The 9,740-nt window shown below is 40.3% G+C and overlaps 1 protein-coding gene across 7 annotated transcripts in view; it reads left to right on the forward strand.

The window, feature by feature from the left end:
* LOC137244393 (protein transport protein Sec24C-like) overlaps window positions 1-8,253 on the forward strand; it is an 81,714-nt gene extending 73,461 nt beyond the window's left edge. For all 7 annotated transcript variants that reach the window (XM_067773352.1, XM_067773355.1, XM_067773348.1 and 4 more), the window contains 2 exons: window positions 7,479-7,863; window positions 7,923-8,253. The gene's annotated coding sequence lies outside the window, so the exon portion shown is untranslated. The remainder of the gene's footprint in view (window positions 1-7,478; window positions 7,864-7,922) is intronic.
* Window positions 8,254-9,740: the final 1,487 nt, after the last annotated feature.

The following is a 9,740-nucleotide window of genomic DNA, read 5'->3' on the forward strand; positions in this document are numbered from 1 at the left end:
AGTAAACACTTTTTTTCTTGTCGCCGCTTGACGCTCAAACGGGTGGACGGATTTTAACCAAACTTACACACAGGTCAGGTACATGGCCGCGCATGGTTCCTATGTACTTTTTTTTTAAATCGGAGAAGGGGGCTTGGCACCTCCCATACAAATGGGATTTATCTTACTCAATATCTTTGGAAGTATTAATGTTAGAGTACTGGACATATGTAAGGCGTTTATAAGGTAAGTCCCTATCCCCATCCCTATCCATTTCCCTATTGAACAAACATATTTTTTGCCTTTTCCGCACTTTTTTTTTTATTCCGTAGATTTAATTTACAATAAGAAATTTCCTACACATCACTTATGTATCTATCTATATCTTATCTTATCTATACATATTGTGACGAATGTTAGCAACACTAAGGGATTCTATCATCTCTAAGCCAATACTAAGCAGTGACTTGTATGCACACCAACACATCAATCATTATGTCTATACCTATGTCCATACAAGCAGCGGAGAGCAACGCACAAACACATGCATATATCTGAGATACCCCCCTAAAGTAGGCAATCATCTGTGAAAGTAACACTCACATATAAACGAGCATTGGCTATGCGAGAAGCTATAACAATCGTGCATCTGTAGTTATAGCTGAGAAATTTATAGCTGGTAAATGACTAGTAAATTCTAGAAATAGAAACGCCTAGAATTATGCGAACGAGTAATCTCAGAGTATAAAAGGAGGTAAAGCTGAGAATCAGTAATCAGTATCTGTCGAGAAGTAGAAGTGTTATTGTATAGTACTTTAATAAATGCCATTTTGCATTAATGAATAGTGGAGTTATTTATTCAACAGTTTAGTGATTCGAACGTTAGTAGAGGATTTGGAATAAGCGGAATTTCAGTAAATTCGTTACAATTGGTGTCAGAAGAGGAATTGTTGAATAAATTCCGAAGATTTTGAATACAACAAGGACATGGCAAAGTGGAGTGAATTGAAGATCCAGCAACAGAAGAAGGAGCTGGAGAGCCGTGGATTGAATACAACCGGCAATAAACTCGAACTTCAGGCACGACTACGAGAGGCTATGGAATTGGAAGGAATTAATGTGGACGAGTATGTCTTTTATCCTGATGTGGAAGAATCAACAACAAAAATTGAAGAGAAAAACGAAACATCGCAGACAGTTACCAGCACAGACTTGAACATGATATTGGCTGCAATATCAGCACAAACATCGACATTAACATCAATGTCGTCGCAAATGTGATCTCAACTGGAAGAAAAGAAGACATATATGGCATCACAATTAGAAATACAGGAGGCACGCATTTCAGAAATGTCGTCGCAAATAACATCCAAGATGGAATTACAGGAGACACGTATATCCAAAATGTCGTCGCAAATGTCATCTCAGCTGGAATCGCGGGAGAACCGTATAACAGCGAAGATTGAAGCACAAGAGGCACGAATATCCCAAATGTCGGCGCAAATTTCATCACAGATATCATCGCAGATCTCTGCCCAACTGGAAGAGCAAGAGGACGTATTTTCTCAAAGTTGGAGGCGCAAGATACAAAAATTTTTTCAGTTTGAAGAAAAAATCGACGCCGAGGTGGATGCTTTGAGAGGACGTATCGAGCAGTTGCAACTAAATCGCCCAGCAATTTCAGCGAGTAATCCAAAGGTAAAAACACCATCCTTTGACGGTTCTGTTCCTTTGCAGGTCTTTAAGCTACAGTTTGAGAAGACCGCAACAGTGAACAACTGGAATGCTGAATATAAAGTTGCTGCATTGTTCGTAGCTTTAAAAGGACCAGCTGCGGAAATCTTACAGACCATCCCAGAGTACGAACGGAACAGTTATGAAGCATTGGCTGCTGTAGAACGGCGGTGCGGAAGCGAACACAGGAAACAGATCTACCAAATAGAATTGCAAAATCGCTACCAAAAAGCTAACGAAACTTTGCAAGAGTTTGCCTCGGATGTTGAAAGATTGGCTCATCTAGCAAATGCGGACGCACCCGTGGAATACACTGAAAGGGTCAAAATCCAAAGTTTTATAAATGGCATACGGGATGTGGAAACGAAGCGAGCGACATATGCAAACCCCAAACCTACATTCACAGAAACGGTATCTCATGCACTGATTCAGGAAACAGCTTCGCTTCTGTGTAAGCCAGTTTTCAAAGCATGCCGTGTGGAAGTAGAAAGGCCAGGGTGAGTAGACGCAATATTGGAGGCGCTGAAAGGATCGCAAAAGCGGAATGATAGAGTTATAAAATGCTTCAAATGCGGGAAGCCCTGTCACATTGCACGTCCTTGCGATCTCGGTCCTGGTAGTACCGACTTGGCTGGTCGTGAACGCAAAGCTGGAGGAGATACGCAAGAGCGCGTCAGATGTAAAGATCGAGAACTTGCCACAGCTATTGAATGTCCTGTGATATCTGTCTCGCAAATTGGAAGAAAATCGAGCAGTCTTACCGTCAGAGGAAATGTGGACGGCAAAGAACGTGTACCGACTGTAGATACGGGCGCATCTTATTCCTTGATCCGATCTGATTTGGTCAACAGGAGAGTAAAGCCATTACCTGGAGCAAGGTTGCGTACGGTCACTGACGAGTATAACCAAGTCCAGGAAGAAGTGATCTGTGAAGTCTTAATTGGTAAGGTCACGGTTTTACACAAATTCGTTGTGGCAGAGATCGTTCATGAAGTCATATTGGGAGTGGACTTCTTAGTTGACCATGACATCGGGATCGATATGCAGAGAAGGATTATGCGCTATGAGAACCAGGATGTGCCACTTAACTTTAGTTTGGAGAAAGGGTTCAGCAGTAAGGGAGTGCTGGAGGAGGCGATTGGACAAAGACCACAAAAGTCAAAGAAAGTAAATCGAGCAAAGGTTGATGGAATGAAGGGGCCAAACAAATCACAACCCAGGGTACCCGCGAGAAAACACTGGCATTGACAAACCCTAATGGATGGACTAAGACAAAGGAGAAAATTTCCCAGAAAGAATGTAAGGGTGGTTTCAAGCCAGCGCGCACTACTGTTTGAAACGTGAAAACGATAGTGATTATGCGAAGCCAATCCGTCAAGCGAAATCTCTGCGAAGTACTTCATTGGCCAAAGAACAGAGTGTGAAGGAGCGGCCCAGGGTAATGGATTGTAAGATAAAACACAGGTACGACGAGAACATGAATTTGGAAGGTTTCCAGGAGGAAGATTTGGTACTGCTATACAACCCTCACCGGCGGAGAAGTGTTCCATCCAAATTTCGGTGCATTTGGGAAGGCCCGTACAAAGTTGTGAAGAAGATCAGTAATACCATCTATCGCATACAAACCATTGGGAAACCACGAAATAGAAGGGTGCTTCATTTGGAGATGCTGGCAGCGTTTAGATCGAGAGATTTGTCTGATCGGGGCGATCAGACTTAGGTGGAGGGCAGTGTGACGAATATTAGCAACACTAAAGGATACTATAATCTCTAAGCCAATACTAAGCAGTGCCATGTATGCACATAAATTATTATGTATATACCTATGTCCACTCAAGCAGCGGAGAGCAACGCCAAACACATGCCTATATCTGAGATACTGCCAAAAGTAGGCAATCATCTGTGGAAGTATCACTCACATATACACGCGCATTGGCTATGCGAGAAGCATCTGTAGTTATAGTTGAAGAATTTATAGCTGGTAAACGACTAGTAAATTCTAGAAATAGAAACGCCTAGAAGTATGCGAACGAGAAATCACAGAGTATAAAAGGAGGTAAAGCTGAGAATCAGTAATCAGTTTGATTTAAGCACGCTATCTGTCGAGAAGTACAAGTGTTATTGTGAAGTACTTTAATAAACAAATAAGATCTTTCATACTCAATATCTATGCAACTATTAATCATAGACTACTGAAATTTGGTAAGGCGTTATATAAGGTAAGTATCTATCCTTATTTTTATCCTGTTTTGAAATGGGAAAAGGGGGCGTGGCACCTCCCATACAAATAGGATCTTTCATACTCAATATCTATGCAACTATTAAGCCTAGACTACTGAAAATTGGTAAGGCGTTATATAAGGTAAGTCCCTATCCCTATTGATTTCCCTATTGAACAAACATATTTTTTGCCTTTTCCGCACTTTTTTTTATTCCGTATACGTCATTTACAATAAAAACTTTCCTTCACATCACTTATGTATATGTACATAAAATATTTTATTGTTTTATGAATATTTTCCGTTCTAGCTGTTCAGCAGGTAGCCGCCTGCGATTTCAAATTAAGAAAACTCATTCAAAGACATAAATACATATGCATGTACATAGAAATATTTAAAATTACAAATTTTCAATTGCGCTTTACTTTTTGCAATAGTAAATAAAATTTATTTTACGAAGTCACTGTTAAAGTTTTCGTGCTTCCACAAACGTGTTTATTTTAGTGAAAAGTGGTGTGATAAAAAAGAGAATTTATTTACGAGGTCACACTTAAAGTTTTTGTGCTGCTACAAACAAGTTTCTTTTAGTGAAAAGTTCTGTGATAAAAAAGAGCATTTATTCGACCAATCTTTTTTTTTAAGTTTTGGGCTGTTAGTTTTCGTGAAAAGTGGAGTGAATTACTAAATGCCTTCCACGCGACGTCGGTCGCGGAGAACACAAAATAGATCCAACGAAAGAGAACGTCGATCAGACGAACAACGGGTACATCACAATGCCATTGACAGGGAACGATATGTCAGGTCACGTCCAGGTCGACGCAATATTAATATTATTTTGAGTGGTGCCGTATTTCAACATAACAACGATATCGATTATAGTTTGCATAAATTTGTGGTAATTGGCATTATGAACCGTATAAATGCCTTATATACAATCAAGTTTATCAAGTCCGCGCGCGCTAAGTCCAGAAACCTTTCCTCCCGATGGAAGCCACGGCTCCTGGATCAGCGCGTTAGGAGGAGGAGTTCTCTCGACGCCACTTTACTGTGTTGGAGGTTTATCTGTAGGACTCGCAGCACCAATGGGCTGCTTTTCCCCCTCCAGCACCTTCATCGTGACGTCGTCGTCCTCCCCTAGCCCTTTTGGTTTAGAGTGTTCGAAGCCCCCTTCAGCCTCTTGTACCTGTTGTGCCGGGTGTTCCTCTGTGCGACCCACTGCACCATCTGGCTGTTGGTCCCCTTCTAACACATTCGGGGTGACGTGGGCTAACTCCACCTGTCTTTTTTCCCTTAGGCTTTTGAGGTCCTTTTCGACTTCGCCCACGTCCAGCGTGTTAGGACTTTAATACCCGCGACTTCTTTTCCTGAGTCGCATATAAATTTTGCCTGTACCTAAGGACATTTGTCCAAGCTGCGCGTACAATATATCCTCCGCCTACTTGTTTATTTGGAAGATGTATAACTGACCTTCCTCGGTAGGCCGAGATACAGTAAGTACCTTCCAATCCTGTGTCGGTATGTTCGGATTCTGATTCTGCAAAAGTCGCAGTGTATCCTCCGACTTCATCACGCATGGTATCCATACCTTAACTTTTGGTACCTTGGGGATTTGCGCTTTATCCACCATCTCAAAATGCGCGTTCGTGCCCTGCCTTTGGAGGTTTGGAACCACTTCCTCCAGCCACCGCAAGCTCGCGATGTTGTCGCACGCTATCATCTTCATACCATTATACCATCCCCCGAATCAAAGGTTGGCAGGAGCTTACTTGGTTATTCCCGCATCATCTTAAGCATTAATCTAATAAGCTCCTTTTCTACAGATCTCCACCTTTCACTAGTCATCTGTTCGAAAGGACTGCTACGATCAACCAGCGCCACAGTCAGTGACTGCTTTGCCACATCACTCATCTTCTCGGGAAAATCCGGCGTCATAGTGTTATTTCCCTGTGGCACCTCCGAGAAAGCCGGAGCCTTAGCTCCCTCTAGCACCTCCGAGAAAGTCGGAGTCTTAGCGTTATCTCCCTTTGGCTTATCTCCTACTTCCATAGTTGGAACTTCCCTCTGACTCGCAGCCTTCGAGGTAGTTGCTACCTCGCAATTGGGGCCCATCTGTCTTACAGCTTTGGGCCTACTTGTCTTGTCTATGGGACTGTCCTGCGTCGCGGCTCTGGGACTGGGCCCTTTCTGCCTCTTGAAAGCAGGCTTGTCGCCTTCCGCCGAACGTTGCCTTTTCATTCTGCCATTCGACGCTTCTTCCTCCTCATACCGGTTGCAGAACCGAGGGTTTCTCGCAGCAAACCTTTTGAACTGCCTTCGACCTACTTCTACCGCCTCATGAGCCCATGCCAAGCGCTCGATCTCCTCTTCTGTTGGGTCCACCACTGCTCCCAAGCGTTGTGCAATTCTTAGTACTGCACGGTACTTCGAGGGACCTCTTTGCTCCGTACCCTTCTCCACTCTTCTACTCCTTTTTCATTTGTGTGCTTCTCCAACACGGAGTTCATTGAATTAGCACTACTCTCGCTCCCCGAGTCCGACGCATCGCTTAATGCGTATTTGTCGTCCTTGGCTTGCGGCTCAGTCCTCTTCTTATCATCGTCCTTATGAAAATTAGGTAATGAGTCGTTCACCTTGGTCTTACGACCACCAGCCCGACAAGGCGGGCTCAGCGGTCCAGTATTATATACGGGGAAAGAACCGTCAGCCACAGCAGCGCCCCTTACTGTGGTAAGGCCATCAATACTTCCCGAGGTGGTCCGGTATCGGGAAGGCTCCGTTCGAATACAGCCGAATTTATCCCCTGGCTACAAATCGTCCAATAGGCACGGTCCGCATAACACCCTGGATTAGGGGGTTGGCAGTTCTTGGTCACCAACATCCCGCCGCCCTCCTATGAGGCGAAACGGCGTAGATGCCAGTCCTAAACAGCTCCTCCTCATAGTCGGGCGCTATGGAGATCGGCTAGGCCCTCACACCAACGACGATTTTCGTTACAATTGCTAGTGCATGCTCTCCAAGATGTAGATCCTGATCGAAAGTCACACCCAAAATTTTAGGGTGTAAGACAGTCGGTAGGGTAATGCCATATGGTCGACATTTGGCGCGGTCATGTTTTAAATAAGGTCAACGATGATTTGGTTGGTGAAAATATCAGGTTTCGCGAGGCGACAAAACTGGAGAGATTGGGGAGATAGCTGTTTATTTTATTACAAAGCTCATCGATGTAGGAAACAATAGCATAGGCGTAGAAGCAATAGTGACTCCTGGTGGTAACGGTAGCTATTGATATGTAGAAGTTAAGCAGAAGTTTGAATATGAGTTTTTTTAAGTTATAGCAAAAAAAGCGTTGAGGATTTTTAATATCTTACCAGGTACCTTCGTACATGTTTCTAAGAATGAAGAATAAAACCTATTCAAACTCAATTTTCACCAGGACAAAGCCGCTGAGACTTCGCTATACTTTAACATACAATACGTTTCCCCATTTTAGCACAACTATCATTTTTTGATTTTATTAAATTTTATAAAATGTTTCTTCCTCTACAGTTCTATTTTGGTATTGGATGGTAAATATGGCTTTCGCATTTTCTCCATCAATAACTGTGAAAAGGTGGAAGAAATATATGCGTGTAAATCTCACATATTATCTTGGTCGAGCGTTTCTTCAATAGCTCTCTAGTGGTAATGGTGACAGCAGAGAAACACAATTGTTTACAAATGTTACACTTCAAAAAGAATCAAAATATCTGCCATTGCGTCTACGGCTCAAATACCCACAGTATATGAATGAATCGATTGCACCTAATTGTCTGCCTAACGGATAGTATACATATTCATCAAATCGAAAATATTGCACCAAGCGAACTGGGTCTGAATACTGAAACAGTACACATATTCAAAATCGATGAGGAGGCTGTGATGATGGTATAGGGTGAGTTGTTGAATAACATACGAAAACCACTTTAACCCATCTATATATTTGCATTACAGCTAACGCTTTACAAACAGCAAAAATTGCTGGCGCCAAGCAATTGGAAAAGGCAGTGAAGCATTCATCACACTTTACGGATGGTGTAAAGTTAGAAACTGCTGTTGTAACAGCTGCCACCGACACAACGGTCATCTCTACTTCGCCGAGTAACGGCTCGTCCGACTATCTATCGAAGACATTATAATCATATCTTTTGCCAACACAGGTTAGCGATGTGCTTGCACAGGAAAAGATTTCAATTGGAAAACAAAAACCAATTAAGAGAGTTTATTTATTATTAAAGTATTTACTTTTCTTTATATCAACAGTATTAATTTAAGTTGCAATATCACGTACATATATAATAAGGGATGTGATACGATTGCTGTCGGAATTAGATTTGAAACCAATCAATACTCCTGCTAAGGGTTGTAGAATTATTGCTTGAATAATTAGATTTAGAACAATAATAAGTCTGACTTTATTACAAGTCGTACATTTTTAAGTTCATCAATTACGACAGCAATCGGATTCCACGACACCTTTGAATATTCTTGATCTAAAAAAAGAGTAAACCTAATTTGAATTTCTACTAAGCTTTAAGTTGTAGATTATTCAAATAACTGGAGTTTTTTCTAAAGTTTAAAATTATTTTCTGCTCGCTTAGAAAAGATTTCAATTGGAAAACAAAAACCAATTAAGAGAGTTTATGTTATTATTAAAGTACTTACTTTTCTTTATATCAATTGTATTAATTTAAGTTGCAATATCACGTACATATATAATAAGGGATGTGATACGATTGCTGTCGGAATTAGATTTGAAACCAATCAATACTCCTGCTATGGGTTGCAGAATTATTGCTTGAATGATTAGATTTAGAACAATAATAAGTCTGACTCAATTACTAGTCGTACATTTTTAAGTTCATCAATTACGACAGCAATCGGATTCCACGACACCTTTGAATATTCTTGATCTGAAAAAAAAGAGTAAATCTAATCTGAATTTCTAATTAGCTTTAAGTTGTAGATTTAAATTGATTCAAATAATTGGAGTTTTTCTAAAGCTTAAAATTATTTTCTGTTCGCTTGGAAAAGATTTCAATTGGAAAACGAAAACCAATTAAGCGAGTTTATTTATTATTAAAATACTTACTTTTCTTTATATGAACTGTATTAATTTAAGTTACAATTTCATGTGCATATATAATAAGGGATGTCGTGATACGATTGCTGTTGGAATTAGATTTGAAACCAATCAATACTTCTGCTAAGGGTTGCAGAATTATTGCTGTAATGATTAGATTTAGAACAATAATAAGTCTGACTCAATTACTAGTCCTACATTTTTAAATTCATATTTTACTTTACTTTATTACTTTCAAATTCAATTACGACAGCAATCGGATTCCACGACACCTTTGAATATTCTTGATCTCAAAAAAAAGAGTAAATCTAATCTGAATTTCTAATTAGCTTTTAGTTGTAGATTTAAATTGATTCAAATTATTGGAGTTTTTTCTAAAGCTTAAAATTATTTTCTGTTCGCTTGGAAAAGATTTCAATTGGAAAACGAAAACCAATCAAGCGAGTTTATTTATTATTAAAATACTTACTTTTCTTTATATGAACTGTATTAATTTAAGTTACAATTTCATGTGCATATATAATAAGGGATGTCGTGATGCGATTGCTGTTGGAATTAGATTTGAAACTAATCAATACTCCTGCTAAGGGTTGCAGAATTATTGCTTGAATGATTAGATTTGGAACAATAATAAGTCTGACTCAATTAATAGTCGTGCATTTTTAAGTTCTTCAATTACGACAGCAATC

Source organism: Eurosta solidaginis, chromosome 3, assembly GCF_040869045.1.
Source record: "Eurosta solidaginis isolate ZX-2024a chromosome 3, ASM4086904v1, whole genome shotgun sequence".
Taxonomy (NCBI): Eukaryota; Metazoa; Arthropoda; class Insecta; order Diptera; family Tephritidae; genus Eurosta; species Eurosta solidaginis.